Genomic DNA, 13,341 nt, shown 5'->3' with positions numbered 1-13,341 from the left:
AGTACTTAGCTGCTAGGGAAGATATCTCTGGGGAAAAAAGAAGTTTGATCTTTAAATTGACTTATGAAAATGAAGGAGCAAATACCCTTCCTCTGAAAGGAGTCACAGGTGGAGAGGGACCCACTTCAGGAAACCTGTATTTTCAATACTACATTTCAGTAGGTGCTAGTGTCCCACGGACTGAAACAGAACTTCACCATTTGCTTACACATTATCCTAAATACAAACGGAATTGAAATGGAGATACTGCCCCAAACCTATGATTAGACAAAATGGTTAAGCTTCTGTATTTTATATTGCAGTTATTGCTTCATATATGTTTAAGGCTGTGCCAGCTCAGAGTTTATTTTTCAATTGCATGTCATGCAAAATCTGATTCAACAAATGATTCATGAATTTAAAGTCTTTTATTTATAAACTTAATATAGATTAATAACTAAAGGTTCTGTTATGAGGTATGACATGACAGTTGATTGAAAAACATTAGGTTACATAGTTAAGTGAAGTACAAACTGGCGTTTGAATAAATTCTGTCTCTGTAGCTGTGATATTTTATTGTAAGCAAGTTTTTGTCTTGATTCATCACCCCACTGGTAGGCCAGGAGAGCGAAAAGATGAGAAGTGGTAGGGTTTGCATGTGCAGTATTTTTTTAGTCATAAGCGATGTGATAGGATGGAGAAACACTCAGCGTGTCTCTAAGATGCACATGGTATGACAGACTGTTGTGTGGACCCCCACCAGGCCAAGGGCTGTGCGTACTCAAGGGCTACCAAGAACACCTGTGGCTAGGTTGAGGTTAAGGCTGGGGTTGAGCCTGGATGGTACCAACTGTTACGTGCTCTCAGGAGTGTCTCAGTCTAGCCAGGGGTGTCATGGGAAAGTTGACCGTGGTTTTCAGCATTAACTGTTGGGTTTGGATCCTGCAGCTTTAGGAGCCTGGTTTAAGCATCTCTCAGAAGCAGGAATTTATGTTGGGCAATTGCTTTCCTTTTGTCTGCAAGCAGAGCACGAAGGGCAGAATTGCCTCTAAGGACAGGATGAAGCTGTGGGGGAAGGACTAACACAGGCAAGCAGAATAAGTAACAGGATGCTCAACAGACGTCATGCAGCCCATGCTGTTCACGCTTTTGACTTCTCTGTGTCCTTTACCTGTTAGGGGAAGCAAGGCTTGTGAGGAGGAGGTATCAGAAAGAGGGAGGTAAAGGAAGGATGCATGAAAAAGAGAGGGCAGTGATGGAAGCAAAAGGGGAAGGGTGGAGACAGTGTAACGGGAGCAGCAAGAATGAAACATTGTTATCAAGAGCTGGGAGGAGGCTTTTGGGGCAAAGAGCCAAGCAGTGGCAAGGGGGATTTTGAGAACTGGAATTACAAAAAGTGGTTGGTTACCTTGTAATAGTCAAGGCAACACCACAAGCACTGTTTTTACCTATATCAATCTATCTTTGCCTTTTTCTGACACCCTTAACTCTTAATTTTCATTCAGAAAATCAACTTCTGAGTGTGACAAAACCTCATCTTTGCATTTAACTTGGGGGTGGCCATGAATCCTGAGTCTCTTGCAGTCTTACAAGACTCGTTGCTTGTGGTGGCCACAGGAGCTGCCTCCATCTCTTGTTGGCACGTGAGGGAGGGTTTGTAGGAAAAACAGTATCTTTAGGTAGACCATAGGGTTAATTATAATTTGTGTTTTGACTGGTGCGTGCACCAGCACTGCTCTGATAAGAGCAGATACTATTCCCTGAAAACTTGCCTTCTGTTACAACCTTAGCTCGTTGTGGCTATAACGCTACGGGTACTACTTTATGTGGTAACGCAAAACTGCAGTTTAGCTTCCTGAAGGAAGTGGAATGAAAGACGAAATTAAAACGGAAATGGAGAATAAACCCACCTCTTCACCTACATGTTTTAAACGGTAACAAATCTATTGTAGACACACCAGTGGCTCGGTACCGTCAGACACTGGCACTCCAGAAGCAACAGGCTGAACAAGTGGTGAGACAGGACTATTCCCTTCCGTGTGCAGTAGCCAGGGCAGAGGTGGTGGTTTATTATGGGGTTATACAAAAGTTTGCATTGGAGCTGTTACTAGTAACTATACCACATCAATGTACAAGGTTTGGGGCTAACAAACACCTTTTTTGAATTTTTCTTTCTTAGTCTTTTGTTCTCACTGGCCTGTAAACCAGAAACCAAGGATCTCCTAAGAAAGCCCAAGAACACATTTGTCTAGTAGCTTCAAAGTGTTCTGTGCAGAATTAGTTGTTTTGAAAAGCAAGCCTGGGAGGATTTCAATTATCTACATCTTCCAGCTTGATTTCTGTGACATGCTGGCACAGAGTGAAATGGAAATAGGAGATCCCTTTCTAGGTATTGCTCATATCTATTATTTAGTTGAAGAGAGTCAGCTTGGAATTCACAAAAGAGAGATCATGCCTGAAAATATGTGTCTGACAGGTTTTAAACTAATAAGCTGAGGTAGGGGAAAGAGAGGATGTAATTTCCCTGGATTTTGAAGGCTTGTTTATATAACCATGCTGCACAGAAGCCCATGTGGTGTTAATTGCTGGGGTAGTGGGTGCATGAGAGCTGGCTGTGGTACTCGGTGTGAAGGGATGCCTTCGCATGGATGCTGGGAAAGGGCAATGTCACCTGTATGGGCCTGTTTTATTTGTAGCCTGGGAGAAAGGACAGGTAAGTCCTGTAAAGATGTTGAAATCTGCTGTGGATACAAAGCAGGGGCACTGCTGTTGTAAAGCAAAAAGCACAGCTGAAAAGGCTTTGGAGGGGCTGGCTGCATGAGGGAGGTACATCAGCTCTTGCATGCTTGTCTTCGGGTGGGGGGGAGACTACAAACAAAACCAGGCTCCCTCTGCATCCCACATCTTTCTAACCTGCCTTGAAATCCTTTGCACCTTGTTACCCACAGAAGCTGCTAACTCAGCCTGCAGCTTTTCCTAACTCCTCCCCATCCTTCAACCTCTCAATTATCAGTAACCATAGAGATACAGATGGTGACTCCAGCCTCAGCCTTCCTCACCGTGTAGCTCTAGTGAAAAAGCTAGTATGCTATATTGCATGTGTTTTTTCAGAATTGATTAATGCTCTTCTGTTGTCATGTGTGCTCCCCCTACAAGGAAGGAAAAAAAAAATAAAATATCAAGGCTGTCCCTCAAATGGCTGGTAAAATAGGATAGTCTGATGTTTATTACTACTGCAGAACAACAGGCAGTATTTACAAAGTCAAGTGAAGGATCCATCTCTTCTCAACCTCTCCAGCAGACAAACATCCCCAGCACAGTTATAACTGGTAAGACAGTAGTGAATAAAATTAAAATCTCTTGTTCCAGGGCTGTTTTTACCAGAGTGGTGCAGTTTCTGTTCAGTAGACTTACTCTTCTTAATCTAAATCACTGATGATGTTGGATGCTATTTTAGGCATTGCATAAAATGTTCACCCAGTCTTTGCTAAAAAAGAAGCAGGCAACCCCCAAGTCCTTTGTTAAAGGGATGTAAGATTTCAACAGCGATTTGAGTGGAAAGATCTTAGATGGAGGTTCTTGCAGGGTCTTCCAGCTCGGCTTGATAACAGAGGTTGTGTGTGACCTTGAGCAAGCCCAAGCCCCTTAATCGTTCTTTTTTTCTATTATCCTGAAAATTAGTAGAATGCTACCGGTATTCCCCTTTGTGTTTTGGCTCTTCTAAGTATTCTGTTCTAACAGAAGCAGTCTCCTGTTTTGCCCAGTACCTTGCAAAGAGGGATCCAGTATGCAGCTGGATTTTCTAAGCTCCTCCTACAGTGCAGAAACTGAGTGGACTATCTTCCATCTGTCAGAATTTAAGAGAAAAACTCACCTGAACATGCAAGATCTTTTGGAGTTTAGACCAGGCTTCAGTCACAGTCTCACCACCTCCTTTACTGAGACTGTAAATGTCTTTATTCCTTTTTGAGAGGTGCGGTGCTGAAAATGCATGCTATGTAGCATGAGTTCACAACTTAAAATGTTTTCAGGACCTTGACTTGTCAACTTACAAATGTTTGTGTATTTCTTTTTGCTCACAAGTGTTCTTGTTTCACTGTCTTGGGGCGCATTAATTTTATGTGATGAGTTTGCTTTGTGACTGATCCCGCTTTCCTGGCTGAGCCAGGAAAACCTGACGTTAAATCTCAGGCAGAGCTGAGTGTTCTCTGTGTTCCAGCATCTACCTGAATTACGCTCTTCATCCCTGTCTCCTCCCTTTTTGTCTTGTCAGAAATGCTTTTATGGGAATATGAAAAGACATATTGCACAGCACCCAGAACAAACTTGATTACTAAGATTATGTCTTATTTGCAGTATCTGGTGATGAAACCATTTGCCATGGGCTGTTCTGGCAGATTGGGTCCCCATAAATGCTTGTATTGGTAGGGTGAGGGTGATTTGGGTGGCTGGTTTGAGATTCAGTTATGGGCTCTAGCATATAGGGGACAGCCTGGCAATATGATCAATCCCTTGTGAACCACATAAGGTCTGTCAGGAACATCTGAGAGCAACTGCAGGACAGTTTTCAGGACTTCTTGCCCCCTCTACTATCCCAACCCCATGGTGGTGTTTCTGGGACCTCCCAGAGCTTCTGGTTGCTTTGGGGAAAGAGTGGCTGGTGGAGGGGAGCTGTAGAGGGGAAGTGAGGGAGGGATGGTAGCAATGCTGTGAATAAGCACCAACTGTTAAATGGTGGAGGTGAGGAAGACGAGGGCAGGATTAGAGTTTCCTTGGTTTCTGCAGAGGATGAGCTCTGCAGTGGGAGGTTTGGCAGCAGCAGGCACCCCTTCCGATGAGTCACAGGAGGCTTTCTCAGAGGAAAGGTCTAAGAATTGTGATAGTGCTGCTCTTGCTTGTTTTTTCCATTCCTTCTGAAGGCCTTTTTGCTGCCATGCAGCACCTCTTCCACTGTTATCTTTGTCCCATACAAGCTGTCTATGGGGGCTCCGTTACTTCGTTTCCTCATCCTCCTCACTGCTGTGGTGATTTAGAGAGTGAGGGGAAAACTGGCAGGTCAGTACAGATGCTTTTAAGGCACTAGGATCTGTTTATAGCAGCGAGGGTGGAACTTCTGGTTGATGCAAAGTTTGATGGATGTGTGAAAAGTCATGTTGTCGTAGTTGTGGAGGAAGGCAGGAAGGAATTGATTCCCTTTGCAGCCCTCTACCCCCGGAGTTTTGGTAGAGAAGCTCTGGAAATCCATTGGAGATTTATTACTCCTTCCTGTAAGCTCCTTATCCCTCTCAAAGGTAGATGGGGTTTGTTGGGCCTCTCCCAACCTTTGTGTTGGGGAGATGTGTCCTTTTCTTGTGGACATCCTGCCCTCTCAAGGGTTCTGCTGTCACAGGGACTGAGAAACGCCAGCTTGCTGTTGGGAAGTGGATCTGTTCGGCTTGTGTGTCGTGACTGCGGAGACTCAGTCCTTCAGAGTGTGGTTGGGTTCACTGGTTTCTGTTGACTGCTCCTTTGCTGCTTGCGCTGTTTCGTTACAGACTTACAGAGCTCAAAACAAACCAGTTCATCTTTCAACTGTTTCTCTCACTCTGTCGTTTTAAAAAATGACTTCATGTTCCTCTATCCCTTCTCTGCTGCCCCTCCCCAGTCGTGCTGTGTCTCCTCCCAAAACACTGGGTGATTTCCCAATTTGCAGGTCCCTTGTCCTGCTCAGGTTAACGTTGTTGTGGGGAAAGCCTTGGAACAGGGAGGCGAGATCAAGGCAGACTTGGTGGCTGCACGGGGGCAGTAAAACCAGACTCCTCACAGCAACTCGCCTGTGAGCTGAACCGTGCAGTGAGCCTTGTTCCTTCGTTGTGTTAGTCCTGAAGGGTCCCCGCTTGTCCCTGCAGGCCTGCAGCACTTCTGCATTTTCCATGGTTTTATTTTCCGTTGGTGTGAATAAGCAAATGCAAGGCTCAAATAACAGCATAGACGAGTTGGTTCCAACATGTGAACAGAAGCGCTAGATAGAAAAAATAAAGGGGGAGAGTGAATCGCCCTGCTAATCCGTAATGCAGAAAATGCTAAATCCCTCAAGACCTCCTTTTCAGCATGTACCGTCCGTAAAACCTGTTTAGGATTTGGATCGGCATCACAGTGGAAACCGGGTGCGCTGCTGTCTCTGTGCAGTGCGTGCCTGTGTGTGTTTGGCAGCAGCACAAAAGAAACCAGTTGATGATATTCATAGGATTAAAGGCCTGATTCCTGGGGACACACTTGGTTGGATGCAATTAAAATGCCTGTCAGGCATTTGTTACCAGCAACCCCCTGACAAACTGCTTCAGCAGCCGCGAGGTGCAGCATCCTATTGTAAGTGGATGATGGCGGAGCCGGCTGGTTTGTCATCATTCTCGAAATTTCTGTGGCCAGTGAACTCCCTCTTCCTCTCCCACTCACCCTCTTTTCCTTTTCACCACTGCGGGGACTTCTTCTAATTTGCAGTTTTCCTTTTCCTGACCTACACATGGTAGATACAAGCTGGTGGCTTGCAGACTGCGTCTGTCTGGAGATAGGCAGCGAGCCGATGGATAACAACACTCCGGGAGAATGATTGTGCAGCAGTTATTTAAGGATAGGCTTTTGTGGTATGGCAGCGTATGAGCTGGTAATAATTTTCTTTTTAAAATGTCAGCTTTCTTTGCTTCTTGAGGATTTGAAAGAGTTACACCTTTATGCTGTAGCTGTTTGGATTTAGTCTGCTGTAAATTAAATTCTGTAGCGGTGCACACTGGATGAATTAAAATGTATAGGTAATAAACTTCTGTGGTTTTGTTTATAAATATATTTGATGCATACATAATATATATCATATGCACTCACACCTTCATATACACATACTTGTATGGATATGTTTATACATCTATGTCTTTGTGTAATAGAAAAAACCCTGCTTTTCTCATAGCTGAAAACTCTTTTTCAGCAAAAATTAAGTATTTTCAGTTCCCCCACCCCCCAACACTTTTGTTTTATATTAACAGATTCTCCGGTATATAGTCTTGAACGTGACGCACTGATTGGAATCTGCTTATTCACAGATTGAAAAGGTAGGACACCTCTGTATTTGGACATGATTTTGAGAATGTGGGAATGAATGTGATACAGGGTGTGGACTGTTGTTTGGGTTTTGTTTCTTTTGATTTTACTTAAACAATAGTAGTTATTCTTTATTTTGTCAAACTATGTTGTGTTGCAGCTTTGCATAGATTTTCAAATTGTTTTGGCAGGTACTGTGAAGTAATTTTTGATGTGCATGCATATGCTGCAGCTATTTAATTAGTCCTTCCAGCTGCAGCTACCAAAGAGCGAGAGACAAACCTGGGTGCTTGTCTATTGTCTTGGGTTAGTACAACAAGGGTGCAAAACTGGCTTCTGTCATATCAGACGTGGGGTTGTCTGAACATTGATTTTAGCATCAGCAAGAACAGGGTTAAACTCATTGCCTTGCTCAGAGCAGGTACAGTCTATCAGGGCACTAAGCATAGTGGTGGTTTCATGCTGTATTGCTTTCATGGAGGAGGGAAACTTCTTTTAACTTGTTCGCTGCTGCCGAGAGCTGCATGTGTCTCGGCTCAGGGGTTTTATGCCCAGTGTTCCAGTAGCCTGGCAGGGTGGGGCGGTGCTGGATAAGCATCTGTCTGATGGCTTTTTGACATATTGCTGGTGCTTCAGAAATAATTTCTGCGTACCAAAATGAAGCAAACTGTGGGTTTTTGACAGTGTCATTGCTAGTTCCCAAGAGAAGTAGTTTATTATCCTGTTCCCCCTAATACCTCTTGGCTTTGGTTGCTTTAATCCCTTGATGCTGTAAAGGAAATGGTGAGATAAAACCCTGCAGAATAAAAAATGTTAAGCAACTTTATATTAAACTTTCAGATGTGTCAGTTGGGTAAGGAATGCAGATCTCATTGATTTGCAGTGGGGACTGCCCCCTTAAAAAAAACCAACGAGGTAGATAAAAAAAAGTCTAAGCAGGATTGAAAGTCTGCTCCCTCCACCTTGATGGACAGAGGGAAAGGTGTATCCATCTTGCATTAAGTTCTGAGGTGCCAGTTCTTGCTCAATGTCATCCAAACCAGACTATATCCTGTGTTGTTCTTCCCAGGTGTCCTCCAGGTGATTATACTTAGCTTTGCATTTAGACCTGGAGGGAATATGTGTTTGTAGGGCAGCAATCAAAACCTGTGTATGTTTTTACTCTGAAGTTTCAGGGTGCCTTTTGAAAACCAGAATAAAAGAGGTGAGAAGTTATTCAGGAAAGGCAGTTATGCTTCTAGCCTAGGTAGCTGTGAGAAAGCTTGGTCTCCTGAAATGGCCAGGCTAGGTCCACAGACAGGCAGGAATCCCAAGCCAGAATGTCAGCGCTGGCAAAGATGTGAGCCATTGCTAGCAGCAATGCATCCCTCTGAAACGTGATGAATAATCAGTTTCATTGCAGTAAATTGCTAGGACTGATTGATACACGCTGTTTCCTGGGGGAAAACATTTGTGAATTTTTCAAGATATTCTCTCTCCTGTTTTTCTTATGTATACAGTTCTATTGCTCGTTTTCCTCTTCTATACATCTTTCTGTTCTCTTGGCCCTTGTGTATTTTCTGTCTTTGGCAGAAGGCATCTTACCTAACAGTTTTTCCTGGCTAAATAAAATTATTCAAAGGAATGCTGTACTAGTTAGTTTTTCTTAGTTGCTTTTAATACTATTTCCTTCTGGTTTAAATTATCACTAGACTTACTGAAAGAGAAAACCTGAAGTAAATAGTGTATAAAGTATTTTAATTCTTGAAAAATGCACTCAGCAGTCTGTTTTTAGCAACGAAGCAAGTCCCTTGTCTTCCCTCTACTTTTAATTTCACTTCTATTATCCAAGGGCAACAAGCTGAACTGCAGTCTCATTCTGATTTCATTAATGTTTTGCAAACTGTCTCAAGGACTAACGCTGCTTGCTGGGCTTGATGTCAGAATCCAAGGTTCTGCTGCAGCATTGGAGAAGGGGAAAGGAAGGGTCTCTCACAAATAGAAGTGATGACATTGTTAGCAGATGAGTAGAAATGCCTAGTTTTTACAGTATCAGTGTACAATGAGTCAAATTTGTTGACAGTGTGATCCCCTCAGATGAAAGGTTTTCATCTCCTATGGAAATGTCTCTTATCTCCTGTGCACAGCATCTTATCAGTCCTTTATGGTCTCCTAAAAACAGAGAAAGGCTGTCAGCTGTTTGTTAATAAATCAAAGTTGGTGAGGAGACTCTGTTTTTTTTTTTTTTTTGTGTGGGTTTGGGTTTTTTTGTTGTTGGTTTTTTTTTAATGTAAACAATACATGCACATTTCTTACACCTCTGTTTTATTTGTCATTTTAACTTCCTCCTTTGATCTGTTTTTTTAAGATTCACATCACAAATAGTTCCTTCTGGTGGCCAAGAAGAAAATGAGATGTTATGATGGCAAAAATGGAAATTATTTCAAATAATATAATTTTCTTGAAGTAGAGGTCAGGGGCACTTATGCTGTAAGAAGAGAATTAATTCTAGATTGACAAGACTTAAATATACTATGGCCACAGGGGTAGCATAAGATGGCTTGGAATATCAAAAGCAAAACATTTTCTTAGCTGATGCAAAAAGGCAACAGAAGCCAGAGCGTGCCGTGTCAGTGAGGTGTGTTGGATGGCAGTCTGTGGACTCTAGGGCGTGCACCCAGAATGACGTGATGTTTGGCACTTGCCTTCACTTAAACAAATGACATGGTGACCAAATGCGCCAAAGGCATTCAGAAGCAACGTGTGGCGTCAGTTCATCCCCAGGGCTCTCTTGTGGGGAGCAGTGTCAGGAGCAAGCTTGGACCCCTGCGTCTGCCTCTGTCCTGAGCTGAGATAGTCATCTCTTTTTTAACCCCAGTTGTTAGATGGCCCTCTCTTGGCGTGTGTGATGGAGGTAAGGAAAAGGTTTGCTTTGTGACTCTTCTGGGTCTCAGTATCCTCAGTTTGTTTACTAGGGTTAGGGTTAGATCACCAGTATTAATGTTGTTTTTTCCTATGATTACATGAAACAAGTATTTTTTTGAGCATCTCCATTAAGGGTGCTGACTTCCCTGTTGATTTATGCCTTGTGCTCACGGAAGAATTCTCAGTGAAATTTTTCCTGCAGTTTTACAGATTAGAAAGGCTGTCTTCTAGGCAAATTTTTCAGCAGCAAATAAGGGTCCTATTTTATGGCTTTCCTTTCGGTTGAGACATGAGGGGGGGTCACTTGCACGGTCTGTCTTTTCTACTTGTATGTCTGTTTTCATGTGACTTGCAGGAAGACAGTTATCTCTACTTCTATACCAAAGCAGGCTGACATCGGTCATTGGGCTCAAATTACTAGCTGGGGAGAATGAAAGCCACGTAAAACTGGTTTTCTATGGAAGACTGGAGCGAATACATTGTAGTCCTGGTGAAAGTTGTTTTCACACGGGTTTACGTTTTGTGTCCTCTCCTCCCCTACCCCATTTTCTATTCCCTTTGCAGTAGAGTAACCCCATTTCTCTATGGCCTTATGCTGTCACTTAGCCAGGATATGGCATTGAGCTAGAGCTGCTTTTGGGGTGCTGGCTGGCCATCATGTGCTGTAGAGGACTGAAGGCAGTGGGCTGATTAGCATTGATAATGTGCAGCTGTGGCCTTGCCTCAGCGGCAGTGGGTTGATTGACATGGATGATGTGCAGCTGTAGCTCGTTCCCACAAAGTGGTTAAATAGCCCTGAGGATGGTGGGAGAGGGGGTTGGATGGAGGAGCAGCAGTGTGGTCTGGCCTCTGGAGGAAGGAGATACAGCACAGACAGTAGAATCTGACCAACGGTAAAGCCTTGTTACAGTCTACTAGGTCGTTTGTGTGTGCTGCAAGGATGTGCATGTGCTGCTTGCCTGGAAGATCAGAGGCAGCAAGTGGTGAGGTTATGTCACTGTTTTCCTCATTTGAGGGAAAGGAGGACTCATTTCAGTTCTGCCTTTCATTCTAGGAAGAAAACACATTTCTTTCCTTCACTGTCTGTCAAGCTATGTTTAAATATTCAGTGTTAGGGACAGTTAGACAGCAGAAGTTTAGTTTAGTAACTTTAGGAAGGACCCTGTATAACCTGTCAAGAAAACAACCATCAAAGTGCAGAAATCCAATGGAGTATGAGCTGGACCAGGAGATCAACAGACGTGGCCTCACCTGGAGGAAGAAGTGATTAGAGGCAGGCCTGTGGTTCCTGTGAGGAACTATGAGCTGCCAGGTTTGTTTCTGAAAGTTTGTGTACTCCTTCTCTTCCTTGTTTTTTTATTTTTTGTTTGTAAATCAGACAAAGAAATGCCAATGTGTTCCTCAGTAGGGGTCATCGTCAACTTGGCAAAATGATTGAGGTTCTTGGTTAGAAGAAGCTGTGTATGTGCAAAATTTGATGATGAGGCTTGGTATATGGGGGCTTTTGTCTTGGCTGCAGTAGCAGAGGTGGTTGTGGTATTACTGTAGTAGGAGTACCAACAAAAATGTTAAAAAACATTTAGTAAAAGACTTGATTTCTCCCACCTTCACCCATCAACTCTTTATTCTTGTGGAGCTGTTCGCTGTATATTGTGATCATACAGGTCTGCAATAACTTTTAACACGACAATGAATAAATGGCAATCAATTCACCTGTCCCATTTTATACAAAAGGTGGCTATTTCCTGATGGACATTTAACGCTGACATACCAAAAGCTGGAAAAGGCAGAAGAGACTCTGCTGCCAGTAGCATGCTTGGTAAAAACCTCTACAGCAGCAGTGCTGCTGACTCATGCTTTACAAACCTGGAACATTCCCTGAAAGGCTGGAAGTGCAGATTAACTTCCTTTCCCTGTCTTGGTCAGGGGACAATTCATTGTGTTCTTTGCCACCAAGTGAAGCCTCTAGATAGTTATGCACGGCTGCGTTTGGACTGATGTTTTATGGAGTGCATTAGCATGGAGCTTGCGAGAAATCATGGGCAATTTATTTTAATACATTGGGTGTCAGTCGGCGCTACATCACAGAAGCTTTTTACATTTGTTTTCTGAGTCATCCTGGTTCTTGCGATAAGGTGATTTTTCAGTAAGTGTGGTTAGTAAATTGGGTTCGCTGCTTCTTTTTCTTACTTGGTGTGTATATTTGCTCTTGAAAATGCAAATGTACACTTTAATTGGCTAGAAGGAAATGAGTCACACTTAAGAAAGTGCCTTTCTTTAGCCTTTTCATCATCAAGGGTGAGAGGTTCATGACTGCTGGAGACAGGAATAGAGAGCAGTGGGGGAGAGATGATAGATCTGTGTATTTAAATGTCAGTATAAAACTCCCCATATTGTCTAGTTGCCTGTGCCTCTGGTTCCTAAGTCGCTTCCATCTGCATGCCCGAAGGGACCTGGGCATTGTGTGGCTCAGCATTGTGTAGTATTTAATACTGAGAAACTTCATCTTGTGGTGGAATCCGTGGCCCCGAGTTTGGCTGTGGAGAGAAGGGTCCATGTGATGGCTCTGGGAACTTGGCATGCAGGCACATCCTCAAACACTCATTTCGCGTGTTTGAGCTACAGATACGGAAACAAACACACAACACATCTCTGTGAAAAGTTCCTTGGCAAATCCCTGCTGACTTCATGTGCATGGCAGCACAGTCTACTGCGTAGGTAATAGAGCAGAGAAGAAATCGTGTTAAACTCGCATCTCATTTTTACGCTGGGGAAAGCACCTAGTTCTGCTCTGTGGTGAGGAGCACTGTTCACATACTTTGTGTATCATTATGCTGTCGGGGTACTACTGGTCAGCATGCTGTCAGGCCCCACGTGTGCTTCTGGCAGCAATGGACATCAGTGACTGCGACTCTTGCAACTGTATTTTACATCCTCTGTGTGCGCTGGGAAGAGTGTTAGGGTTTTGTTGGTAATTCTGTAGTGATAATTTCCAAGATAAGATGTCAACAGAGATGATTTGGATTTCACAGGGTTAGAATCCTCTCTTTCCAGTGTGGATTTTCCAAATTCCCCTACTATTTTTTAAGAGATTTGAGACTGAGGTATTGTGGAGAAAGGGCAGCAGGTGTGGAAAACACAGGGCTGTCATGATCTGGAGATTGATCAGGTTCTGCCTTTGGACAGTGTAGCCCTGGAAACCAGGCTGCCCTGTCCGGGACTCAGCACCTTTCTTCCCTTGTATCCAGCCCTGAGCACACAGGGAGCAATCTCGCTGACAGCTCCAGCTTGCTTTTGTTTCTGTCTGAAAGCAGAGGCATAAAACCTCAGTCTGCATCATCCACCTGAAGCTGCCTCTGACTGGGGTCAGAGAAGGGACAAACCCAG

At 43.6% G+C, this 13,341-nt stretch overlaps 1 protein-coding gene across 39 annotated transcripts in view; it reads left to right on the top strand.

The window, feature by feature from the left end:
• The window catches only part of MAP2 (microtubule associated protein 2), a 235,605-nt gene that overhangs the window by 89,299 nt on the left and 132,965 nt on the right, over window positions 1-13,341 (top strand). For 32 of the 39 annotated variants that reach the window (XM_056349758.1, XM_056349749.1, XM_056349748.1 and 29 more), the window contains one exon: window positions 6,996-7,061. The exons of 2 other annotated variants lie outside the window; for them this stretch is intronic. The gene's annotated coding sequence lies outside the window, so the exon portion shown is untranslated. 5 more of the 39 variants (XM_056349754.1, XM_056349746.1, XM_056349753.1 and 2 more) reach the window with 3 other exon arrangements.

Source organism: Falco biarmicus, chromosome 8, assembly GCF_023638135.1.
Source record: "Falco biarmicus isolate bFalBia1 chromosome 8, bFalBia1.pri, whole genome shotgun sequence".
Lineage (NCBI taxonomy): Eukaryota > Metazoa > Chordata > Aves > Falconiformes > Falconidae > Falco > Falco biarmicus.
Note: the sequence above shows the minus strand (reverse complement) of the source record. Positions and strands in the feature narration are given on the sequence as shown.